Source organism: Pinus tabuliformis, chromosome Q, assembly GCF_031772625.1.
Source record: "Pinus tabuliformis cultivar Carrire ecotype Pingquan chromosome Q, CPIR1, whole genome shotgun sequence".
NCBI lineage: Eukaryota > Viridiplantae > Streptophyta > Pinopsida > Pinales > Pinaceae > Pinus > Pinus tabuliformis.
In genome coordinates, this window is record NC_142296.1 from 277,434,655 (window position 1) to 277,456,508 (window position 21,854).

The window sequence follows — 21,854 nt, forward strand, 5'->3', positions numbered from 1 at the left end:
TAAGCACATGAACAATATAAGCTCTAGACATGAACAATATAAGCAGGCTCAACTTCACGCAGGGACTCGCTGCGTCGCAGCTCCCCTTGTTATTGTTATTTATGATGCATCTGAATGATAGCATTAACAAAATCTCTCAAAAACATTTTGGAATAACTGCAAGAACTTGTGTGGTAATTTCCTCTACTTAACCCTAGTACATTATCGCCCATTACCATAATACAAGTTATGCTGCATTCGGCATTAAATTACATCTCAACTCATCTTATATAAATTCTACTTAAGGTTGATAGAGTTAGCTGGAATGGTAAACTTCCAAAATCAGCATTTATTCATTTATAGATACAAAACCATTCTTGGGTTTCCAACAGAGAGTGGCGTTGCCTCTAAAACTTATTCCCATCGCAAGACTTTGCAAGTCTCCAAAGTCACATCTGCTCCTAACCAGGCTGCTGACACTTATAACTCCATAGGCGAATAGGGGTCTAGTCTGTCGGTTGTACTTTATTACTTTAATTAAATCAATAGGCCTGTCTACGTTCCAGAATTTCCACTTGAGTTTGACACTTTCACCTAATCGAAGATTCCTTTTCCTCTCTTTTATTAATTAGATTACGTAGTTTTATTAATTATATACGAACATGTTAATCGGAGATTCCTTTTCCTCTCTTTTATTAATTAGATTACGTAGTTTTATTAATTATATCCGAACATGTTTTCTTTTTCTAACACTTTTTTATTATTAAATTTCCAATCTAATATTTATTTATTTTTACATTAAGTAGTTTTATTAATTATATGGAACTTTTTCATTATTATTAAATTTTCTCTTTCAACATTTTTTTTTTATTAAATTTGCAGTGCAACATTTATTTTTATATGACCTAGTTTTATTAATTATATATTTTCTCTTTCAACCATTTTTTATAATTAAATTTCAATGTAACATTTATTTTTACATTAGGTAGTTTTATTAAATTATATAGAACTTTTTCATTATTATTAAATTTCCTCTTTCAACATTTTTTTATTATTAAATTTGCAGTGCAACATTTATTTTTACATGATCTAGTTTTATTAATTATATATTTTCTCTTTCAACGTTTTTTTATAATTAAATTTCAATGTAACATTTATTTTTACATTAGGCAGTTTTATTAATTATATAGCAAGATGTTTTCTCTTTCCACTTTTTTTTTTCTTAAATTTCCAATGTTTACAAAGAAAAATACATTTACCCAGAATAATTTCGAATGTTTTGTGAGATAAATACTTTACCAAAAATTTATATAATAATATTGTATTCATTCGTTTTAATATTTTTTTTCGAATGTTTACTGAGATAAATACATTTACCAAAAATTTATATAATAATATTGTATTCATTCATTTTAATATTTTTTAAGCATTATATATATATATATATATATATATATATATACACGGATTTTTTTATTATGAATTGTGCATTTAATTATGTTACAAATTGTTAGGAAAGGTTTGTATACTAACAATATCATTTCAATGTTGTATGTTGCAGAAAATTTATTTGTACCAAATTTGTTCGTGGGTGGGTGGAAGACATTATCTATTTTTATGTTTTGTAATGTTGTAATTAGAAAAAATTATATATATTTTGTTTAGATGGGCCCATCAAAGAATGTACATGAACACAAACTATCATTAATAAAATGAGTAGGCTTTTTTTTGGTGGAGGGGAATTCAACCCCTCCAAAAGGCTCTTAGGAAGGTTAAATGGTAACCCTCCTTTGAGTTGTGTTCCTTGTGCTCATGGTTTTCATGATCTTTAGTTTATAGTAACTCCAATATGCACAAACACAAATATATCATTTTATTATAATAATAATTTATAAACATGTTTTAAACATCTTCCCAACATACACACAAATTGCAAAATCACTTTTATTGACATAAATCATTTAACATTTTTTCAAGTTTTAAACATCTTCCCTGCACAAATACCAAAATCACTCTTATATTTCACATAAATTACTTAACACTTTTTCAATGTTTTAAACAACTTCCCCATGTCATGCACACAAATGGAAAAACCAATCTTATTCACATAAATTATATAACATTTATAACCTAAATTTATTTATATTTTTTAATTTTTTTGGATTTTTCTTTTTTCTTTTAGATTTTGTTTTGAGTTTATTTTTTTATTATTTAATTATATGTTATTATTGTAAGTATGTTATTAGGATATCTATATTATATTTTTTTCCTTCTTTTCATATACATATATAAAATAAATATAATTTAATATTTATATTGATATTTTTATAAACTTAAATTAAATATTAATATATTATTTAGAGCGTTTGTGTTTGTAAATATTTAAATGCTTTTATTATTTATTTGTATAAATTTACTATATTTAAATATTTGTGTATTGGTTTTATTATTTATATATAATAAATATATTTTTGAATGCTTATATATATATATATATATATATATATATTTATATTTGGGTTATAACGTATGTTTTGGATTCTTTATTTTGTATGTATATGAATGTATTATTTTCAGAATATATGAAATGAGAGTGTTTTCATTACTTGTATGTATTTCTTTGGAGTGTTTATTCTTCTATGTTCATGAATGTATTATTTGTTGTATTTGTATGAGTATTATTTACTTGTATTTTAGATATGTGTATGAATGTATTCTTTGCTGCATTTGTATATGTCTTGTTTACTTGTATTCTTTCTGTGTATGAATATGCTCTTTATGTGTATATAAATCTATCCTTTGCTTCATATGTATGTCTCTTGTTTACTTGTATTTTTGATATGTGTATGAATGTATTCTTTGCTACATTTGTATGTGTCTTGTTTACTTGTATTCCTTGTATGTGTATGAATGTATTCTTCATGTGTGTAGGAATCTATTCTTTGCTACATTTTTATGTGTCTTGTTTACTTGTATTACTTGTATGTGTATGAATGTATTCTTCATGTGTGTATGAATCTATTCTTTGCTACGTTCGTATGTGCCTTATTCACTTGTATTCCTTGTATGTGTATGAATGTATTCTTCATGTGTGTAGGAATCTATTCTTTGTGTATGAATCTATTCTTTGCTACACTTGTATGTGCCTTGCATAATTATTTTCTTTGTATGTATGTGTCTTGTTTATTTGTATTCTTTGTATGCGTATGAATGTATTCTTCATGTGTGTATAAATCTATTCTTTGCTACACTTGTATGTGTCTTGCATAATTGTATTCCTTCTATGTGTATGAATCTATTCTTTATGTGTCTATGAATATTTCTTTGTTATATTTGTATATATATTATTTACTTGTAGATATATGAATGTAATTTGTGTGAATATATATATTTTTAAATATTTATTTATATGATTCTAAATATACTATCATTATTTTCTATAGATAAATATCTTATTTAAAATATTAACTTGTAAATAAATTAGTTTAAATATTTGTGAAAATATTATTATTATTGTTTTTTATTTTACAATTTGTACTTATTTTTTATTTTTTAATCAATTTTTTGTTATTTTGTTTTTCACTTTGATTTTTTCCCTTTCCTATAAAATTTTAAAGATTGATAATATTGATTTATCATTTTTAAAATGAAAAATAATATACATATTAAATTAACATTAAAAATACATAATATTAGGTTTCCAAGTACAACCCAATTAATGATTATCATGTTATAGAATATTATGCAAACCATGAAACTCAACCTTCAAATCCCCTAGAAAGGAAGAAACAATAACATGACATTCATAATAACATCAATTTGTAATAACACATATTAATTAATTATTTAATATTAAAATCAATACAATAAATAAATTTAATTAATTTTATTTAAAAATTAGTTAATTTCAATAATTTATAAAAAAATTTCATAATACTAAAATTTAATAATATGTGGAAAAAATATTAGTTCTAAAATTTTGTTAATGATAATTATTGTTTTTAAAATAATAAAGAAAATAAATACTTCTCAATTTTCATAATATAATAATTAACTTATAATATAAATGTAATTATCAACATCATAATATCTATACTGAATCTTCATCACATATATAAAATAATGTTAATTCTAGAATTCATTATACGAATTATATAAAATAATGTTAATTCTAAAATACGTTATAAGAATAAAAAATATGATGTGTGTGAACATGTCACCTTGTGAGTCAATATGTGTAATGTATGTTTGTGTGCACCCTTTGTTTTTCGTATGAATGTATGCATGTATGCATGTGAGTAATTGTGCCTCATTGTCAATGGATTGTGTGGGTGCGCATCAGTGGTTAGTCCCATGTCAATGATGGACCGTTTTTGGGGTCATATAAGCTCTTACCTTCACGTGGTTGACCCTGTTAATAGAGATTTTACATCTCCAAACCAAGATGAGCTTTCTATATAATACTTTCTAATTAATTTAAAACATAATATTAACTTTAAAACATTAAAATAATTTTCCTAAATAATATTTAAATACTTTTATTATTTTAAAAATATTTAAATCTACAACCTTACTATAAAATAAATATTCATATATATATATAACAACATTTTGAAAACTATATTAATTATTAAAATATTCTAATATAATTTAAACAAATATGTAATAAGTGATTATTATGATGTCTTATTATAAATTTATTCAATAATATGTTATTATGTTTATCATTTACAATTAATTATTAATTATTAAGTTATATTAAAATATTCTAATATAATTTAAACAAATATGTAATAAGTGATTATTATAATGTCTTATTATAAATTTATTCAATAATATGTTATTATGTTTATCATTTATAATTAATTATTAATTATTAAGTTATATTAAAATATTCTAATATAATTTAAACAAATATGTAATAAGTGATTATTATAATGTCTTATTATAAATTTATTCAATAATATGTTATTATGTTTATCATTTACAATTAATTATTAATTATTAAGTTATAATAATAAAATAAAATAAATAATAAGTTTTAATAATAATAATAATAATAAGTTAATGTAATCTAAACATTTTAATCTAGCAATAAAAATAACAAAATAAAAATAAACCCATTAAAATAAAATAAAAATAAAAATGATTCATAATATTGAAAATTCCTGGTATTCATGTGGAACATAGCCTATTTAAATTGTGAAGTCCATTTTGACTCTAGAACTACATGACATAGAGAGATCAAATGTCTTTTCACTATAAAAAAAAAGTTTTATCTAAAGAGATTTGATCTGTCTTGAAGCTTGGTAAATTCAATGTTAAGCTGAAATTTAAATTGATTATAGTAGTTTCCTACTTAGAAGAAATTTTAATAAAAATTTTACATCTTTAAACCAAAAAAAACTTTTCTATATAATGTTTTTTAATTTATTTAAAACATATTATTAAATTCAAAACATTAAAATAGTTTTTTAATAATATTTAGTTTATCATTTACAATTAATTATTAATTATTAAGTTATATTAAAATATTCTAATATAATTTAAACAAATATGTAATAAGTGATTATTATGATGTCTTATTATAAATTTATTCAATAATATGTTATTATGTTTATCATTTACAATTAATTATTAATTATTAAGTTATAATAATAAAATAAAATAAATAATAAGTTTTAATAATAATAATAAGTTAATGTAATCTAAACATTTTAATCTAGCAAAAAAAAATTAACAAAATAAAAATAAACCCATTAAAATAAAATAAAAATGATCCATAATATTGAAAATTCCTGGTATTCATGTGGAACATAGCCTATTTAAATTGTGAAGTCCATTTTGACTCTAGAACTACATGACATAGAGAGAGATCAAATGTCTTTTCACTGTAAAAAAAAGTTTTATCTCAAGAGATTTGATCTATCTTGAAGCTTGGTAAATTCAATGTTAAGCTGAAATCTAAATTGATTATATTAGTTTCCTACTTAGAAGAAATTTTAACAGAAATTTTACATCTTCAAACCAAAAAAAACTTTTCTATACAATGTTTTTTAATTTATTTAAAACATATTATTAAATTCAAAACATTAAAGAAGTTTTTTAATAATATTTAAATAATAATTTTATTATTTAAAAAATTTTCTATATAATGTTTTTTAATTTATTTAAAACATATTATTAAATTCAAAACATTAAAATAGTTTTTTAATAATATTTAAATAATAATTCTATTATTTTAAAAACTTATAAATATACAACTTAATAGAATTATAACACAGTAAAATAAATAAAATATTCATTAAAATACATATATTAAATTATATATATATTAATATTAATTAACTTTACAACATTTTTAAAACTATATTAATTATAAAAATAAACTAATATAATTGGAATAATAATATATTGTTATATTTATCATTTAGATTTAACTAAATAATAATAATAATAATAATAATAATAAAATAATAAATGGTTTGATATTTATTTTATTAAAATTTAAAATATATAAAATGTAATTAAAGAAGATATAAAATTAAATTATTAAATATTTTTTTTTAAATTATATATATATATATATTTGTTTGATATGTGCAATTTATATAATAGAGGTGTTGTAGCTTCCAAATAAAATAAAATATTTTTTTTAATAAAAGAAAAATTTAATTAAAAAATTAATGTAAAACATTTTAATGAGATCAAAATACAACAAAAAATTAAAACATGACAATAATTAAAAAATTATATATTTAATATATATATATATATATATATATATATATATATATATATATATAATTTACTGTCTAATTTTATTAAGTTGGTATATTTATAGGTTTTTAAAATAATAAAAATGTTATTTAAATATTATTAGAAAAACTATTTAATGTTTTGAATTTAATGTTATGTTTTAAATAAATCAAACACCACTATATAGAAAGCACTGTTAAAATGGATTTAGGTTAGTTTGATTTCACCCTTTAAATAGGCTATGTTCCATATGAATACTATGGGTTTTCAATACCACAAGTCATTTTTTATTTTATTTCATTTTTATCTTGCTATTTTTGTTTTATTTTTTATTTTATTTTGACTTGATTAAAATGTTTACATTACATTAATCTTTTCATTTAATTTTCTTCTATTCAAAAAAATTATTTTATTTTATTTGAAGGCTACGACATCTACTATATAGATCGCACCTCTCAAACAAATATATACTTGTTTTTTATTTAAAAAATTATTTAATAGATTAATTTTATATATTTTTAATTACATTTTATATATTTTAAATTCTAATAAAATAAATATCAAACCATTTATTTTGTTTTATTATTATTTAATAGTTAAATTTGAATGATAAATATAATAATGTATTATTGGTATTTATAAAAAACTTAAATATCGTTATAATGAAACATAACAATAATGAACAATTACATATTTATTCAAATTATATTATTTATTAGTTTATTTTTATAAATAATATAGTTTAAAAAAGGTTGGAATATCAATTAATATTAATATATAAAAATTAATATATGTATTTTAATTAACATTTTATTTATTTTATTGTGTTATAATTCTATTAAAATAGTATATTTATAAGTTTTTAAAATAGTAAAATTATTATTTAAATATTATTAAAAAATTATTTTAATGTTTTGAATTTAATTTTATGTTTTAAATAAATTAAAAAACATTATATATAAAGTTTTTTTTGTTTGGAGATGTAAAATCTTTAGGAAATTCTAGAGTTAAAATGGATTTTGGCTAGTTTAACTTCCTTATTTAAATAGGCTATGTTCCACAGTTTTTAATATTATGGATCATTTTTATTTTAATGGATTTATTTTTATTTTGTCACATCAAATCTCTCTATGTCGTGTAATTCTAGAGTTAAATTCTAGAGTTAAAATGGATTAGGCTAGTTTAACTTCCTCATTTAAATAGGCTATGTTCCACGAGTTTTTAATATTATGGATCATTTTTATTTTAATGGGTTTATTTTTATTTTGTTAATTATATTTTATTTTTGCTAGATTAAAATGTTTACATTATATTAAATTTTATTATTATTATTAAAACATCTCTACCATATTAAATTAGAGAACACTTCTCAAAACAAATATATATCTATTATAACAACAAATATTATAATTTATTTTATTTTATTATTATAACTTAATAATTAATTGTAAATGATAAATATAGTAACATATTATTAAATAAATTTTATAATAAGATATCATAATAATTACCCATTACATATTTGTTTAGATCACTCATTTATTTAAATAATTAATATAGTTTTCAAAATGTTTTATATATATATATATATATATATATATATATATATATATATATTTTGTAGTAAGGTTGTAGATATAAGTATTTTAAAATAATAAAAAAAAATTAAATATTATTTAAAAAACAAATTTAATGTTTTAAAGTTAATATTATGTTTTAAATTAATTAGAAAGTATTATATAGAAAGCTCTTCTTGGTTTGGAGATGTAAAATCTCTACTAACAGGGTCAACCACGTGAAGGTGAGAGCTTATATGACCCCAAAAACGGTCCATCATTGACATGGGACTAACCACTGATGCACACCCACACAATCCATTGTCAATGAGGCACAATTACTCACATGCATACATGCATACATTCATACAACAAACAAAGGGTGCACACAATCATACATATACCCACAAAAATACATGACACATGACTCACAAGGTGACATGTTCACACACATTTATTATGCTTATAATGAATTTTAAAAATAATAATGCTTATAATGAATTTTAAAAATAATATTTTTTACACGTATTATTAAATTTTAGTATTGTGAATTTTTATTATAAATTATTGAAATTAACGAATTTTTAAATAAAATTAATTTAATTTATTTATTGTATTGATTTTAATATTAAATAATTAATTGATATGTTTTATAACAAATTAATGTTATTATGAATGTCATGTTATTGTTTCTTCCTTTCTATAGGATTTGAAGGTTGTGTATTTTTAATGTTATTTTAATATGTATATTATTTTTCATTTTAAAAATGATAAATCAATATTATCAATCTTTTGATAAGAAAAAAATCAAAGTGAAAAACAAAATAACAAAAAGTTGATTAAAAATAAAAAATAAAGTACAAATTGTAAAATAAAAAACAATAATAATAATATTTTCACAAATATTTAAACTAATGTATTTACAAGCTAATATTCTAAATAAGATATTTATCTATAGAAATAATTATAGTATATTTATAATCATATAAATAAATATTTAAAAATATATATATTCACACAAATTACATTCATATATCTACAAGTAAATAATATATATACAAATATAACAAAGAAAGATTCACAGACACATAAAGAATAGATTTATACACACATGAAGAATACACTCATACGCATACAAAGAATACAAATAAATAAGACACATACATATAACATATAAAGAAAACAATTATGCAATATATTCACACAAATTACATTCATATATCTACAAGTAAATAATATATATACAAATATAACAAAGAAAGATTCAAAGACACATAAAGAATAGATTCATACACATAGAAGGAATACAATTATGCAAGACACATACAAGTGTAGCAAAGAATAGATTTATACACACATGAAGAATACACTCATACGCATACAAAGAATACAAATAAACAAGACACATACATATAAAGAAAACAATTATGCAAGGCACATACAAGTGTAGCAAAGAATAGATTCATACACACATGAAGAATACATTCATACACATACAAGGTATACAAGTAAACAAAACACAAATGAATGTAGCAAAGAATAGATTCATACACAAAGAATAGATTCATACACAAATAATAGATTCCTACACACTTGAAGAATAATTCATACACATACAAGTAATACAAGTAAACAAGACACATAAGAATGTAGCAAAGAATAGATTCATACACATACGAAGAATACATTCATACACATATGAAGAATACATTCATACACATACGATTCATACACACATGAAGAATACATTCATACACATACGAAGAATACATTCATACATATACAAGGAATACAAGGAATACTGGTAAACAAGACACATACCAATGTAGCAAAGAATAGATTCCTACATAAAGAATAGATTCATACACAATTGAAGAAGAAATTCATACAAATACAAATAATACAAGTAAACAAGACACATACAAAATACAAATGTAGCAAAGAATACATTCATACACATATAAAAAATACAAGTAAACAAGAGACATACACATGTAGCAAAGAATAGATTTATATACATATAGAGAGCATATTCATACATATACAAAGAATACAAGTAAACAAGACACATACAAATGCGGCAAATAATACATTCATACACATATCTAGAATACAAGTAAATAATACTCATACAAATACAACAAATAAACACTCCAAAGAAATACATACAAGTAATGAAAACATTCTCATTTCATATATTCTGAAAATAATACATTCATATACATACAAAACAAAGAATCCAAAGCATACATTATAACCCAACACACACATATGAGCATTCAAAAATATATTTATTATATATAAATAATAAAACCAATAGACAAATATTTAAATATGGTAAATTTATACAAATAAATAAAAAACATTTAAATATTTACAAACACAAACACTCTAAATAATATATTAATATTTAATTTCAATTTATAAAGTTATCAATATAAATATTAAATTATATATATATATATATATATATATATATATATATATATATATATAAAATTATATATATATATATATATATATATATATATATATATATATATAAAGAAGGAAAAAAATATAATATAAATATCCTAATAACATACTTACAATAAAAATATATAATTAAATATATTAAAAAAATTAAAGACAAAACAAAATCTTAAAAAAAAAGGAAAAAACCAAAAAAAATTAGAAATTAAAAAATATAAATAAATTTAGATTATAAATTTTATATAATTTATGTGAATAATATTGGTTTTTCCATTTGTGTGGATGACATGGAGAAGTTGTTTAAAACATTGAAAAAATGTTAAGTAATTTATGTGAAATATAAGAGTGATTTTGGTATTTGTGTGTGTGTGGGGAAGATGTTTAAAACTTGAAAAAATGTTAAATGATTTATGTGAATAAAAGTGACTTTGCAAATTGTGTGTATGCTGGGAAGATGTTTGAAATATGTTTATAGATTATTATTATAATAAAAAGATATATTTGTGTTTGTGCATATTGGAGTTACTATAAACTAAAGATCATGAAAACCATGACACAACTCAAAGGAGGGTTACCATTTAGCCTTCCTAAGAGCCTTTTGGAGGGGTTGAATTCCCCTCCACCAAAAAAACAAGCCTACTCATTTTATTAATGATAGTTTGTGTTCATGTACATTATTTGATGGGCCCATCTAAACAAGATATATATAATTTTTTCTAATTACAACATTAGAAAACATAAAAATAGATAATGTCTTCCACCCACCCACGAGCAAATTTGGTATTGATAAATTTTCTGCAACATACAACATTGGAATGATATTGTTAGTATAAAATCTTTTCTAACAATTTGTAACATAATTAAATGCACAATTTATAAAAAAAAAAAAAATCTATTTTATATATATTAAAAAGAATGAATACAATATTATTATATAAAATGATACAAGTATGATATAATTTATAAATTTAATATAATAACAATTAAATCTAACTATTACATATTAAAAAAAAACACACATTTGATAACTTTTAACTTCAACACAACAATAACATGTTTTTAATTAGTAAATAAAATTGTCATATATAAAATTAAGCAACGTAAAACTAAATGTTACATTAGAAATTTAATAATAATAAAATGGTGAAAGAAGATATTTAATAATAATAAAAACGTTCTATATAATTAATAAAACTACTATTGGAGTATGCCGTAAAACTGCTTCTGCTTGGCTAAGAGCTCGTCTTCCTCGGACGTAAGGAAACAGGTTAACGGCCCAAGACCCAGAGGCATCTGGCAGGAGTGAGAGCCTGCTCCCGATTACGGACCACCAGTAGGGTTATGTCAGGTGGCATGGTTTTCCTATTTAACAGTGATGAGTCAACCCAGCATTCGCGGATAGCAGCCACTTCCTCGGACGTAAGGAAACAGGTTAACGGCCCAAGACCCAGAGGCATCTGGCAGGAGTGAGAGCCTGCTCCCGATTACGGACCACCAGTAGGGTTATGTCAGGTGGCGTGGTTTTCCTATTTAACAGTGATGAGTCAACCCAGCATTCGCGGATAGCAGCCAGAGATGGCTGTCCTCACTGTTGGTTTGACACCTGAGTTGATAGGTTTTACCACCTTCGGAAAAAAAATAATAAAATGGTGAAAGAAGAAATTTAATAATAATAAAAACGTTCTATATAATTAATAAAACTACTTAACGTAAAAATAAATATTACATTGTAAATTTAATAATAAAAAAGTGTGGAAAAAGAAAACATGTTCGTAAAAACTACGTAATCTAATTAATAAAAGAGAAGAAAAGAATCTTGGATTAGGTGAGAGTTGCCACGTGACCCATTTTTATTGGAATACGCTTGACTAGTTAGGACTGGATATAAACAATACATCTACTTGGAAACTTTGATGAGAAAGCGACTCATCAAGGGTGACAATTGATGAGGAAGCGACTCACTACGGTCAAAGGAACCACGGGTTACCTCTATCCAAAGTAATCACTTACCACAACCACATATTTAACCATGCGGGTTAATATTCTATTCTTCATGCTGAACAACCACATGAAATGTGATAGGCGTACACGTCAAACTATAATGCAATTTCATTTTTGTTTCGAATGTTTTGACAGGTATTTGGAATGCATCATATATTTTGTCCTCTATCTTTGTGGTATTGTTGGAATATGTTGTCGTTGTTGGGTGAGTGTTTTTCTCTCTGCATTTTCTTGCTTATTATAGGTATGTGAAAATGGCAATGTTTTGATCAAGAAAGGGTAACGATACTGGTGGGGTTGTTAATAAAGGCTTTCCACATATTTTTTCTAAATTTTATTTTTGTGATACAAGAACAACCGAAATAACAAGAAATAAATCAATATTAAAAATGAAATTGCAGGAATTTTTGGGTTTTTCTCTATTTGAGACTGGAGCTTCCCCGCCACAAAACCTTGCCAAGTAAAAATAGTTAACTTCTGCTAATTTAAAGCCCTTCCGCTCCAACTTGGAAACATAACACTCTCCCTCAAGACGACTACGGCTTTCTTTCCTCCGATCGATATCACCGCTCTCATTCTTTCTCAACCATCCCTCCGTCGGGGTTTTCTGGAAGATGTAGCGAAGATTGGGCGCCGCTGCCATGACATGAAATGCTCGGCTTGTGAATGGTCGAAGAATCTGCACCCCACCTCGGAGCACGTCATGATGATGAGCAGGCAACACCACGGATAATGCTCTCCATGGAGTCGATCTGCTATAACCAAGTGATGTAGAATTAGAGAATTCTCGGACAGTGACAGAGACAACACAATGCTGGCAGAACTGCCTGTGATGCCTAGGCATATTAAAAGCTTATTACACACAGACAAAGATAGCTTGTCATGGTTTAGAGATTATAACAGTGGTTAAGCATTGTAAATTAATCATTGCTCCCCAGATTATATAAAATTGATCTTTCATCTTTAAAAGAATATAAAGAAATTTTGTTTTAGTTTTCCCTGTTTCACTTATACAGAAGATAAAGGAAATAAAGAAAACCTGTTTCACTTATACAACGTGAGAGGCGTGAGAGATCGCCTTATATAAAGGAAACCTTTTTCACTAAACATGAAGGCTTTCTTGTTTAGTAGAACTCTTCACGAAGATGCTAGCGTGAGAGATCGCCTTATATAAAGGAAACCTTTTTCACTAAACCTTTTTCTTGTTTAGTAGAACTCTTCACGAAGATTGAAGAGTTATTAATGGAATTCGATATTGGGAACATTGAAATAAGGGCTTTGAGCTATTAATGGAATTCGATATTGTGAACATTGGAAAAAGGGCTTAGTGGAATTGATCACCAAGGATATAGCAAAATGAAATAAAAGATTAATAGCTTCCTTATCATGACCATATAATGGGATTGATAAAACCAAGAACAGAGGAAAATAAATAAAAATAAAACAATTAACTGCGGGCCAAGAACAGATTAAAAAAAATGGACAAGAGTAAAGCATAACGAATTAAAAACATTATACTTAATTCCGGGCAGGTAATATCAAAGGAATAGATGCATTAGAAATAAATATGAAGCTAGTAGAAATAAAGATAGAGTTATTGTACTTGTTTTCACCTACAGAAATACATAACTTATCAAATCACTAAAATATAAATACATGTTTAGATCCATTTGAGCATAGAAAGCGAGAGCCAGAGGTAGGTATGAGATAACTCAGTCTATACATTTAGTTAAGTTTTATCTCAATTAAAAAAAGAAAAAGAAAAAACCCATTAAAACAGGGGATGAACTCAATTAAAAAAAAAGAAGAAAAAACCCATTAAAACAGGGGAGGAAAAATCATGTAAAATGTAGGAATGACAGATTGATATAGCGGGTCATGGGTTTGAATGAGGAAGGAAGACTATTTTATCAAATCCTACTTGTTCGACAAGAGTCAGCCAGGGGCATCAAGAAAGTATTTGAACAGTGAGAAGCGGTCTATCGAGATACCAACCGATAGACCGTTTGCTTGACCCGAAGTACTGGTAGTGGCTATGACCTCCGCAAAGAAGTAAGTGAAATAATGGTAATGATCCCTGTCGATTGTTGAATCTGCAAAGTTTGAAACTCATATAGAAATATAAATGAATATGGACTGGATGTGGAGAATGAAATGCAGTAAATGCAAGATGCAGCTAGCTAAATCCTAACTAGAAAGGCAAAGAACAAACTCTGAAATGAAACGCGATTAAACACATACCCAAGTGTCAGGTTCGGGAGGCTCCTCTCATGTGACACCTATGCCTCCTCTCATGTGACACCTGTGCCTCTGATCTAACATACGGACTACGTGTTCATCATACTAATTATTTTTAAAATCAATTTAATTTTCTATCTTGAAATATTACTACGAATATTATGAAAATGCATCGTCGACTTCGCTTAATCTGGTAAATAAATTAAAATTTTTCGCTTAATCTGGCAAATAAATTAAAATTCTGGAATGTAGGCGGCTTAATTAAAGTAATTCTGGAATGTAGGCGGCTTAATTAAAGTAATAAAGTACAATTGACTGGCTAGATCCCTATTCACCTATGGAGTTCTTCGCTTAATCTGGTAAATAAATTAAAATCCTTCGCTTAATCTGGCAAATAAATTAAAATTCTGGAACGTAGGTGGCTTAATTAAAGTAATAAAGTACAATTGACAGGCTAGATCCCTATTCACCTATGGAGTTATGAGTGTCAGCAACCTGGTTAGGAGCAGATGTGACTTTGGAGACTTGCAAAGTCTTGCCACGGGAAGAAGTTTTAGAGACAACGCCACTCTCTGTTGGAAACCAAAGAACGGTTTTGTATCTATAAATGAATAAATACCATTCCAGCTACCTCTATCAAACTTAAGTAGAATTTATCAAACTTAAGGAGACAACGCCACTCTCTGTTGGAAACCAAAGAACGGTTTTGTATCTATAAATGAATAAATACCATTCCAGCTACCTCTATCAAACTTAAGTAGAATTTATCAAACTTAAGTAGAATTTATATAAGATGAGTTGAGATGTGATTTAATGCCGAATGCAGCATAACATGTATTATGGTAATGCGCGGTAATGTGGTAAGGCTAAGTAGAGGAAATTACCACACAAGTTCTTGCAGTTATTCCAAAATGTTGTTGAGAGATTTTGTTAATGCTATCATTCAGATGCATCATAAATAACAATAAATAACAATAACAAGACCAGCACGAGTGTGGAGAAAACGCCATGAAAAGGTATTTAACAATTCATTGACTACTATATCGGCTTTCAACACATCGATGAGCAGGTGATGAGTATCGATGCAGAACATGTGTTGTACCAGGTGATAATGGCTAGATGAATAGAAAGTTCAGGGTATTAAATCCAAACGGTTCTCGCTTGAAGGAAGAACTAAATAATTTGAACAAGAAAAATCCTAACTGTGGGTAGATTTTCTAAATCGAAATGGAAAAATATTCACAAAGGGAAATGTCAAGAAAGGATGACCATAGATGGTCTCGACAGCAGATTTTAGCCGTCTTCTCCTCGCTTATATCACCAAAAGCACCATGGCAGTGAGGACACTGGGAGAAAGCACCGAATAAGCGTTCGGTCTTGTACATACCCTCCTCACCCAACAACTCTAGAAACATTTAGATATAAACTTTACTATTAAAGAATGTTTGTAATACTGTTTGAAAGAGGAATAATAGGCTCGAAACGAAATAGAAAGTGGAAAACAGGGGCATTCATAGAATTAGAAATAAACACAAACCATGAAATAGAGGAGAACAGGGCAACATACTAACCTTGCTTCTTAGGAATTTTTCATTTTCTATTGAAACTCCGCAAAGTGATGGTTGCAAAAGCGCTGGAAAATCCTCATTCTCTGCTAACACTGGAAACGATACTCCAACTCTTGTATGTAAAATTCCAACTCATCAGAAAAAGAAACATAAAAAAGGGCCCAGAATGAATTTTAAAATACTCCAGCTCCTGTATGTAAAATTCCAACTCATCAGAAAAAGAAACATAAAAAAGGGCCCAGAATGAATTTTAAAATAATTCAAGAAAATATTGCCATAAGTACAACTCACTTTGGATGCATTATTTGTTAGATCAAGTTGGCCCTTCAACCACCAGTGCATAGTCTCCTTGGCCTGGACTTTCTCTCTCAATTAACAGACACACAAAACAAGCATTTACACACTACACAAGACACAACCACAACACTACACAGGACATTGATGCATACAACACTACACAGAACAGAACATTTATGGAGCGCTCCATAAGACAGACAACTTTACATCACAGTGCTTGAGAGAGAAAGAACACCCATGATTAACCTGTAGATTAAACAGAGAAAACCATCTGTGAGGTTACATAAAAATAGCCTTTCCCTGGTTAACGAGTTGAATAAACAGAGAGATAAAGAAACAAATTAAAAGGAACAGAAAATTACCCTCTTCATGAATAATCCACTCGATCACTCTGCTGTTGTTTTCAGATTGGATTGCAAAAATTACGATCACCTCCTCCTCACAGTCGCCGATCCCTCTCATTCCTTCATTCATGAGGCGCGCCAGTATATAATGACTAGAGCATTCCTGCGTTTTATGCTTGAGTTTTTGGACCGTTGTGTTCAAATTTAGCTTTAACCAATCTTTTAATTACTATTCATTAAACCAATCTTTTAACTCGGTATTATTAGTTTATAATTTATGATATTGTTGTATTTCTTTATACCTGCTGCGTTTTTCAGGTATATTTGGGTATTTTATTTTACAATTCATGATATTGTTGTAGATTTTTTGACCGGTTGCGTTTTTCAGTTCTCTGTTTCAACCTAAGGAGCTACGGCGTGCCACATGTCCCTAAGGAACAACCGCATAGCGAAATGTTTAACACTCTGCAATTTTTGGTAAATATCACACTGGATAGAGTTGCTGGCTTCCGCACTCACTCATATAATGCCAATTTACATGGAATTTTTTATTTAAAATTTAAAGGATGATTAGTTTAGATTTATGGAAAAGTTATATTTAAAAACAATATTAGTATTATTTATAACTTTAATTTTAATTTTAATAAGTATGTTAATAATTATTTTAGAAATTTTTTCAAAAGTTTTTTTTATATTTGAAAATTTATAAAAAAGAATGGAATATTAAAATTTTATAAAAAAAATTCCAAATTTTTTAGAAAGTTAATAAAGTAAATGTGTAATGTGTTTAATGTTAAACTTTTAATTGAATTTATTTAAATAAAAATCATTTTTTTTAAAGTATGTATCATAATTAAAGCCAAAAAAAGATATATTTATTTCATTATTAGTTAATTTTAATTAAATGCATATAGCTATTCAAAGGATGTGTAAGAATATTTCATTCTTATTCTCAACAATAAATAAAGTATTTCAATGTTCATGTGAAATAATATAACTTTATACCAAACTTAAGAAGGATAAAAGTAATTAAAAGTAAACAATAATAGTATTATGCTGAGAAACACATTATGTGTATCGAGTTCACACATGTACCTTTTAGAAGAAAAATAAAATATTTTTTAAATAAAAAATGCCAACTATAATTAAAAATAAAAGTGAATATATCCATTTCGTTAGTCATAATTAATCTTATTCTCACTATGCTAGCTCGATTTATTATTGACATTACAACTCAAAAGATGTGGTAAAAATATTTCATTGAGTGTGGAAGATATACAATTATTATACTTCACAAAGATATTTCAATATAAGATATAGGTAAATTATTTAAATGTATAAACAAAGTAAATAATTGAAATAAAGAAAAAACTAGTTATTTCTTAGTAAGAATAATAAAAAAGACATATGCAATTTGTTCAATTATGAGTATGAAATTAATGTGGCTTTTAAAAGCTATTAATAATAAATAAGAAAATTGAGTTTTAAGTCAAATATATCAATAAAAATTGGTTAAAACAATTTAATTAACCTTATTATCCTACATGTTGGCTCCTTTGCTGGAATTGTAAGTTTAAGTTGTGCACTCTACATAATCTAAGTGCTCAACGAGTTTTTGAAGGCATTTAATAGATTTATACATTAAAAAAATGCAATTTAAACAATGAAAAAATGTACACCACCCTCTAAAAGAAATTAGCACATAAGGGATTTAATCCCTCTCCATAGTTGATAGATTTCGGGTTAAAATGAATCTATACTAGTGAATATTGAAACTATTTTTATCATAGAGAATACTCTTCTCTATATTTCCTAACAAATCTATGAAAAATATTGATATTTAAATATATATACATATATTATTCATTATTTTAAATATGCACAATTATACACTTAAGTTTAAGAATATAACTCTACTCAATTAAAGGAAAATTTAGTTTTACATCTTTCATAGTTTTTCTTTAATTAAAAAGGTAACAAATAATAAAAATAAAAATAATTTGATTTTAAAGCCATAGCCAAGTTTGGAACCAAAATTGTTGTATGAGGCACTTGTTTATGGAAAAGCCCTTTATATTTGAATCTTTGTCTTTTTAGAAAAAAACGCACCTTCTTAACTATTGGTCATTCTTTTATTATACTTGATATGTCTTATTAGATTTATGATTATAATTTAATAAACAAATATTATATAGCCACAGGCATATCACATTTATTATATAATGTAATCATTAATATGTTTTAATGATTAGCTATAGAATAATTATTACATGATATTTATTTATTCCATTATGATAATATATCGTAGGTATACTATAGAAATTTTCTTCAAATTTGAGAAGATTGTGTAAAATTCTTGAGATTTTTTGAAATCAATAGGAAGAATGAGTCGTTTTGTAATTTTTTTCTCAATTAAAATGTGTTTATTATGATAGACATGCCTCATATTAAGATTATGTCCTCAAATTTGAAGGGTTTCCTAGATTTTCGAAAGTTTATCCACATAAAATGTGTTTAAGGAGGTTGTTCAAAATTGATTTTTGAGAAGGATATTTAAAATATATTTGGTGTCACCCCTTATTGTTAAATTTGGAGGGGGTTCCTAGATTCCACATCAAATTTGAGGAACTTTACAATATAGTAACCTATTTTGATTTGAGGAGGTTGCTCAAAATTGATTGTATACAACCTCCTTTAGTTTGATAAGGTTATTGTTAAGAAATTTAGCCACTTAAATTCCACTATATTTAATTGTCAATCTATGGTCATAAACTTTTAAACACCAACATTGTATGTGTGGAACTAGTACATAAATGATTCTAAAGCTATGAAAGAACTTTTACAATCTAATGCTCTAAGGCATGCATTCGCAATAAATTAAACTATCAGATTGAAAATTAAAAGGATACAAATATTTGTTTAGTCAATGAGCTTATGTTTTCAAGACAACTTTGTGGACTCCAATCATATTCCTGTGTTTGTCATAAAATCATTCTATGATTAATTAAGAAGCACATTCATTCTTCAACCTTCAATTCCTAACTTTTGTAGGGCGGAATCCACACTTTACACTTGAAAGATAAAATTCAATAAGGAAGAAAGTAAAATGCTATAGGCTCGTGTGATCACTAGGATTACATCTACAAAAGATTTTTATGATCTCTGATCACAATATTTTTTTGTTGCATAAGCATCACATAATTTTGCAATTCCTTAAAAATCACTTTTGTTCATTAACCTTCAGTGCCTAACCTCAATACGGAAACCACACTTTTGTAATAAAGAACATATGAAAGTTCAAGAACTAAAATTACACAGAATTAAAATATTAATCTACAAATAAATAGAAATACAAATTATCTAATCAGATAATCTAACTAAGAAATAAATGAATTCATAATGCAAAAGTAGGGAGCCTTACCTATTGACTTGCGCTACAAAAGAAAACTATAGTTGATCTGAAATTGTGGAATTATATCACTACCAGACACTTGGCATGTTTTAAATGGGCCTTTCAAAATAGTAATTTAATATAACTGAACAAGTTATCCAAAAAAGACACGACACACATAAGCATGCAATGTCAAATAGAATGACACCGAGATTGTTGACGGAGTTCACCCTTCCTGGGCTACGTCTCCAGGCCCTGCTCTGAAGGCTAGGATGCTCGTATTTTAGTGAATAAGAAGAGGTACATCAAAATTATTGATACAATTGCGACTACTTCCCCAGTATTGAAATGTTCTCCTTAATAGAACTCTTGCAATTTCACTTGACATTCTACAAACGACTTGTCATTTACAGCAAAAGCATAGAGTCTCTAACAATGACTCTGGCTTCTACTAAAATTGAGAATTCGAGTTTCATCAATACATTGATTATTTACCTTGTCTCCCCTTATCTAAGTGAGACACAATTCAGGTACAGACTTTTGTGGACTTCACTACTGTTGTTGGCGAATAAGTACTACCGTTGAATCTGGTATGTGTTGAAACCCCCGTGTCAGCTCTTCAAGTTTCCAAATCAGCTTTCAGATGCTTCCGGAAAGCCAAAAACTAACTTGAGAACTGCTTGCCTTTGAAATGACTTCAAATTTATTCTTTACATAGAATTTCACCTAGTTGAACTGTGCACACATGTAGCTCTGGTGACCGTCAGAAAGGAGGCCTCTATCTGAGATTTCCAATGCCTAACTCCATTCGTAAAAAGGCCCAAGGATGACCAAGATATGCTCAAATGAACATTACTGGCACTAGTATGGCTATGTTCTGGAGCTCATTGTTCAACTCCCCCTCTCCAGTGGTGCAATGGTAATCCTTTTATAATGCCATGACCAGGTTCTAGGTTCGAACCTACCGGGATATACATGGAAATTTGTTTTAATTAGGTGGAAAAGCCTATACTCGGTGCAATAAAAAAATTACAATTAGCACTATAGTTATAACAACTATTAATTTTGGCGCACTTCGATTTAGTATGGTCCAACCATATAATGCGTATGCTTTACAGAGGTTGGACTGATTACAATATCCTCCACCCGTTTGTGTAATGTCTTATCCTAAGGTTTATTCATGGTAGATATAGATTGGACCGGTGGCTTTTGTTACAATGATAATCCAAAGTTTTATCATATAACTCGG